This window comes from Cryptomeria japonica, chromosome 5 (assembly GCF_030272615.1).
Source record: "Cryptomeria japonica chromosome 5, Sugi_1.0, whole genome shotgun sequence".
Lineage (NCBI taxonomy): Eukaryota > Viridiplantae > Streptophyta > Pinopsida > Cupressales > Cupressaceae > Cryptomeria > Cryptomeria japonica.
In genome coordinates, this window is record NC_081409.1 from 54,301,737 (window position 1) to 54,309,292 (window position 7,556).

Sequence of the window (7,556 nt, forward strand, 5' to 3'; positions counted from 1 at the left end):
TCTCTGATTCTTTTTGACATCCTTTGTCAATTATGTAAAAGGGGGAGTAGTAGTATGGAGAAAAATGAGGAGTAGTATGGAGAAAATAAATGCACAGAGGAGATCACTTGCTCAAGGGGAGCACACTTCTTTTTGGATTTCATTTCTGGATAGTAGTTTTGGATTTTTCTCATGAGTGTTTACATCAATGCCAAAGAAGGAGATTGTTGGCATTCTACACTCTAATGAGAATAGTTGATCTTGTCATTGATGGAAACCAACTGGCAATAAACCAGCAATAGGTTTCTACAAATGCACCAACATCACAGACTTCATGCAACGATACGCACTAGCACCAGTAGGCACTTTCACCGACATCCAAATTACACCAAAAATGAAGTATACCGACACTCAAGCCGACATGGGATAAATTTTTGCTTATATGAATTATATTGTAAATGTAATTAATTATTTGTAAGCCGACTTGGTATATTGTAAAAGACTCATATATGTATGAGATCTTATAGATCATTTTGAAAAAGGGTATAATGGTAATGCATAGGAGATTTTTGTATGAGGTGATATAGTGGATAGTGAAGGTTTTGGTTATGGTATATGACTGAGCTTAAATTGGTACTGAACCAGGCATTAGAGATGCTATTTTGAGCAGTACATTGTATTGGATTTAATTATCCATATTGTAGTCAGTGAGGCTCTTTTGAGCAGTGCGCTCTAGGCAGTTGGCCTTCCTACATGTGTAGACCCCTATTGTAAGTAGTATTTATTCATATTGGCCAGTGAGTAAATATTATGGGTCACAAATCCCACCAAGGTTTTTCCCACATCGGGTTTCCTCGTTAAAATATCTTGTGTTATGGTGTGCATTTATGCTATCTCTATTATTTCTGTTTACTGCACTATTTCTTTTTTACCAGTACATTGTTTTGGGTTGCAAAGTTATAAATAAGTTTAAATATTCCACTCATCGGTTAGACATTGATTCCCCCCCTCCCTCCCAGTGTCTTTGGGGCTTTCATTGAATCTAACATTGACTGCATAAATCATGGAGATGTCCATGAGAAACCTAACACTTGTACCTCGCCTAGAGTACCTAATGTGAATAAATAAAAATCTAATTCTCCTATCAATGATCTCTCTAATGGAGAGAAAGAATTGAATATAAACATGGCCCCATTTTCCTCTCATACACATACCCTTGTGCAAAGGGGACACGGGAACTTCACTTCCTAGGCAATATTATATCATGTGTATTCATATTAGGGGGGTTTAATATCCCAAACATGAGGGTACAAGATATTTCCTATCAATGAAAATAGGGGGAATTTTAATTTGGGTTATGAAAAAATGCAATATTTGGTGAAAATAGGGGGGATTTTTAATTCGGGTTATGTATTGGGAGGGGGTGAAAAAAAGGATTTTAGGAAAATATTTTTTGAAAATAGGGGGATTCCTTAGTATGCCATGAATGCACGTAATATAACCTAGGTTCACTAATTGAAGCCCCCATGAAGGGGGACACAATTAAAATAATGGTGTTTCCATCTCTCTGGATCTTCGTTATTCTTCTAGAGCCTATCTTAAACATCAAAACATTTGTAGACAAGATCATATTATGAATTTTATTCATTATCTCTCTTCCCATATAACATTAAGTAAATATGAGGCCTTAGATGATAAAAATATTCCTTCCCAATCTATCAAAGAGGATATGCATGATGAAAGAAAGGAAAGTCCTCCTTCACAAGATATTCCTTCTTCATCCACTAGTCTCTTCATTCCTTCTAAAACTCACACTACAAACTTCAAATAAATTTATTATAATGATCCTCCACCCTATCAATTAAAATATTCTTATAGGAGTGGCTTTAATATAATATCATAACAAGGTTTTTACAGGGTGAGGACTTGGAAAATTTGAGCTAGGAATTTGAGTCGCTATAAAACCTCCTACACAATTCAGCACAAAAGGCCTAGGAAATTATACAAATCTTCTATGTATAGCATCCTCAAGATTGAAGACTTCAAATAACATCTTGCAAGACAACAAGTCATTCATTCATGTAAAAGTGCTTCTTCTTCAAAAACTCTTTTTTGTCCATTTCATCAAATCATGACCATCAAGCTAATGATTGTCCTTATTTTCAAAATGAAATGAAAGAATTTATTGATAGTGGAAAAGTTAAAATAATTTATGACAATCCTTCTTATAATAATAACCCTTCTCCTCAATCTCAAAAGAATAAGCCTATTGATGATCAAGAAAAATTGGCTACTAGAATACTTTTAAAATTGAACTATGAGAGGAATATGGTTTTTCCATTTGTGAAGTTTAGCACTAAGCATAAGGAAGTTAGTGGGAATTGTGTTTTTCATCATGGTGGTTATCATTCTCTTGGAAAGTGTAAAAAATTTAAGAAATTATTTCAAGAATAATACAATCATGCTTGTATATGTATTTGAACTGATCTTGCTCTCTTTCTTGGTGGAAAGGTAGTGCCTTAGCACTCCTTTCACCCCCATGTTGCTCCTCACCCTATGACACAAGTAGTTAACTTAATTAGGGTCTCTTTCTCATTGGAGATGATTCTTTTTCAATTTTAAACATCTTGGGGTGGCAACATGGTTCTTTGTAATGTCTATCCTATCTATTATCTTTAAAGTTTCACTATTTTCTTTTGGGATTGCATTCTTCATAATTTGATGTCCTTTCTTGCATTGAATTATCGTTCATGCTAATTCATGTGTGTTCCTTCAATAGGAATTATTTTATGTTTGAAATGACACATCTCTAATGGATAATCTCTCCTAAGGAAATACTTTATTCTTCCCCCTAATCTATCCTTGTCCTCTTTCTTGGGGGGCAAGGATGGAATTTTCACTTTCTCTCTTGCTCTCTAAAATACCACTATTCCCTTTAGGCATTGCATTTTTCATATATTGATATTGTTTCTTGCATGGAATGGTATGTCTCTAATGACTAATCCCTCCTTAGAAGGAACCTGCAACCTTTCTTTCATTCTCTCTTTAAAGATTACCTCATCTTTAGAGTTGCATTTTACATATACTAATGCCATTTCTTGCATTGAAATTTTACTCATGTGAGTACATTGTGCATTTGTTTATGTTTCATGTCTCTTTGGTAGTTATGTAATTCTTCTCATTGTTCATACACTTTGGGGGAAATGATTTCATTCTCTCTCCCTCTCTAAGGATATACTTTTCCTTTGTTGAGTGATCTTTGTTTCATGATTTGGTATCATTTCCTTGTAAGTAGATGTTGTATCCTCAAGGATTCTCTTAGGAAAGAGGTGTATGTACTTGGCTACAACCTCTTTTTCACTTGTTTATGTACACCTATCATAAACTTATCCCCTCACATTGGTTCAAAAGTGTATCATCCTTCATCATGAATCTCTTTCACCTAGCAATAGGAGGAAGGTTTGAATTCATGTTCTCCTTCCTTCTTTTGGTAGAATTTGCTATATTTATTCAAGAAACTCCTCTTGGAGGTAGATGTATTTTCAGCGAAGATCTCTTCTCCTCCAAGGATCTCATTTACACTTGTTGCAACTAATCTCTTTTTCAACTATCTTATCCTTTCTTGAAAAGTATTCCCTCTCTCGCTTGGGTTTATGACATTATTTATTAAAGGATATCTCCTTGGTGTTGACGGTGTGTATCCTTGTTTCTATCTTCCTTAAGACATCAACATATGTTTAAAGGGTTTTTAGAGGGTTGTGTATAGATGATTCAATATGATTTTCAGAGGTCCGCAAGAATATTTGAGTGAGTTATGGATTTTTGTGTTGTGGTTGATTTTCCTATTGTTCACTTATAGCAGCGTTCAATATTTTGATCTGTATTGCTCCGCATTATAATATCTTGATTTACATATTTGAAGGAGTGTTTGGGAAGTTGATGTGCATCTTGAATCCATTTTGTTCATGGTTTGGATCTCAGTAAGTGATTTTTCCAATTTGATAGCCATTTTGGTTAGTGTTCTTGAAATTCAGTATGATGATGATATGATTCTAGTAGTTTGAGTTGTTGCAGATGTTGTTGTGATAATTCATGATGCTTGTGTGTGTTTATAGATCATGTGCCTTTTATGTTGGTGGTCTTCTTTGATCATTATGTGCATGATTGATGATTTTCTCTAATGTGATATTGTTCATTACTTTGGCCGACTAGATGGTTGTAGCATGTTGTGGATATTCGATGCATAATAATTGGAGGTATTTCATATTCGAGGCATGTTATATGGCTCGTTCCAATGTCTTAGCTGGAATTTCTTGGTATGTGTTTGATTTTCTAGCGTGTATGGTTATATTTTTACAATTAGGTAATGTGTGTTGATATCTTTGTATTTATTAATGTGGTGGATGAATGCAAGTGTGAATAATGTATTAATCTTTCAGAGGTAGAGGAAAAGTATGAGAAGATAGTTGTTATGTGCTTAACTAGAACTATAGCCAGGCATTAGGAGATGCAATTTCTCCAGTTCATGATCTTCCAAATGTGATCTGAATCTATTTGTAAGACAATAAGTCTTTCCTAGGTTGTAGCCATTTTCATATTTTTGAGCAGTGAGCTATAGGTAATGTTTTTGAATGCATGTGCATTCCCCATTGTAATATTTCATATACTTCTAACTAAGTATCATCATATTGTGGGTAGGTTCCCATAGTGGTTTTTCCCTTGACTAGGTTTTACATGTCAAAAATCTTGGTGTTATGTATGTTCTTGATGTGGTGTTGATTTATGATTTCAAATTAGATATTAAGTTTAATTTGTATGAGTTTGTGAGACAATTGATTCACCCCCCCTCTCATTTGTCTTCTGGTTGTCAAAGCTATTTCATCAGCTAGAGCATTCAGGGCTAAATGGACTCAAATTGATCATATCCAAAACAACAATCTCAGAGAATACCAACATGTGTCAAATCAGAATAACAAAGATGGACACTTGAAGAACATAAATATAAAATCTCATCAATAGAATTGGAAATGTAGAGAAATACAGAGCACTTCAACTTCTACTAGAAATCATCATTACCACATAGACTTCTGGAGAACATCTTGTAGACCTCCAAATCATGAGAGAAATATCCCAAGGCAATATCCAAAAACATATCAGCACATCTGCAATATATCAACAAAGCGAAGTAAAACCAAACATTGAAACACAAAATTAATATGTTGACATCAATGACAACCATACGAACACATCAAACAACTTCACATTTGCAACATAGGATTTCATTATTTCAAGTTCATAGGTACAAATGATGAAGTATTAGTAGAATGTTTTTTTATTTTTGTGATAAATCAACCAAATAGAATCATGCCAAGTAGATGTTTGTGTAATCGCAAACGTCATTCTAAAATTCAAACAAGAATATTTCGTGTATCTTTACTATAAGACATATCCTAGAACCAAAATTCTATTACAACGAAACTCTCATTCTTCCTCATTTGGACAATCTCCTTAATCCTTCTCAACTTCTCATCTCTTGATCCCATATAGGGAAATATTGGCAAAATAGCCTTAGCTTGTAGATTCTTTTAGTAGCAAAAAAGCCTCTCATATCTCATCGATTGTGCCTATTATCTCAAGAGGGGAACCATAACTATTGGTAACACTCCCTTGCACATGATCTTATCTATTTTAATATCTTTTCTTTTTTCCTTTATATTATGATAGGGATTATGTTCCATGGCAGGTTTTGTTTCTATCACAAGTCTATTCATTCTATCTCTGCCCATCCTATCTAGTATTCTATTAAGGTGGAAACACCACAATGGAGGTTTGATTTATTAAAAAACTTTATATAGCACCTGTAGACGTATAAAAATGACCATATTCCTAAATGAATATTTTATGTTCATTTCTCTATTTAATTAAATCCAATTTAATTAAATTATCCACATTCCTCTATTTAATTAAGAAAATTACTCAATTAAATTCACTATACCCATTTAATGAATAAATCATTTTATTCAATTAAATCCCCCCCTATCCACTTTTAATTAAATCCAAATTTAATTAAATAGTTATCCTAAATTGAATAAATCTAATTTATTTAATTTCCCCAAATTGCAACCAAATTGAATTAAATTAACTTTATTTCAATTAAATCCTATTATCCCTCCATCCACTTGCATTCTCCTACATTTCCCACTTGCTTCCTAAAACCTATTTCTAGTCCCTTCTAGACTCTTCTAATCACTTCTAATTAGCCTAACCCATCTTCTAAACTTTGTCACATCCCTAAGCAAAGGGAAGTCACTTCTTAAACCCTTAAAGTCTTTGATAACCATTAAAGGCTTCAAGTCTTCAACCACTTAATTTTCCAAAGTCTCCCAAACCATTAATGGTTAATTCAACCCTCTTACATGGTTAGAGACTTTTTGCCTACTTAACCTTCATCCAACCCAAGGGTCTCATCAAGCCTTTAATGCTTTGACCATGATTATCTCTTAATCATTTGCACAAGGGTTTATCCTTGGATTAACTCTTAATCCAATGGGTAAGCCTAACTTAAGCTTAACCCTTATCTCTAGATAACCATAAGGTCTTCTCAGGCATTTAATGCCTCCAACCCCTTCTCTCAACCCAACCCTATGTTGACACTTGTCACCATTTCATTGGTGCAAATTGCAAACATGGATCCCCAACTTTCAAACTCAACCCTTGATCAACTCTTTCAATCCTGACCATCCATTGCCCTATTTTTGCTATAAATAGAGCTCTCATTCCTCCATTTTTAAGAGATCAATCCTTCAAATTTGTAGTATCATACTTATGCTCAAATATATTCAAGCTTTCATATCATTTTTATGCTCATCATTTTAGCCTCTTTTAGATAGAAATTAATCTAAATATACATATTTAGAATACTTTCTTTATCATTTAGCTTAAATCATGAACTAATATAGTATGCTAGGATAGTTTGTTTACTAACCTTGTCATCTTATAGTTAGTTTATTGCATTTCTAAAATCATGCATAGCTTAGGATGCATTTCATTCTAAAATCTATCAAAGCATCCCTCGTTCTTGCATTTGCCATCCCTAAACCATTTTTCTCAATGATCTGAGAGCAAAACCATTGGTTTGAGGGACATTGTAAGATAGAGAACCATGGGACCCACCTTGGGAAGCTGAGTTATACTTCATGACTCCATAGCTTGCACCAAGAAGTCCTTTGTGTGTGTGTGTGGACAAGTATTTTGGAACATTTTTCACATATTGAGTTCTATCGACCCGCTTTTCCCGCATACATTTCTGGCACCCACCATGGGGCTAGACCCCATATATCAAATCAGTTTTTGAATTTAACCACTTTTGCAGGTCCGCAGGAAACATGAATCAGTGCGTGGGAAACATTCCCTAGCGCATCCGATTAATAGTCTAGCGCATCCGGTTAACAGTCTAGCGCATCCCGCTTACTATTTAGCACGTGGGGTCTATACTCTAGCGCGTGAAGTCCTTTCTTTAGCGGATGAATTCCACTAATCTTTTCCTGTAGGTATCAACGTGGGAGAAAAATAGAGTA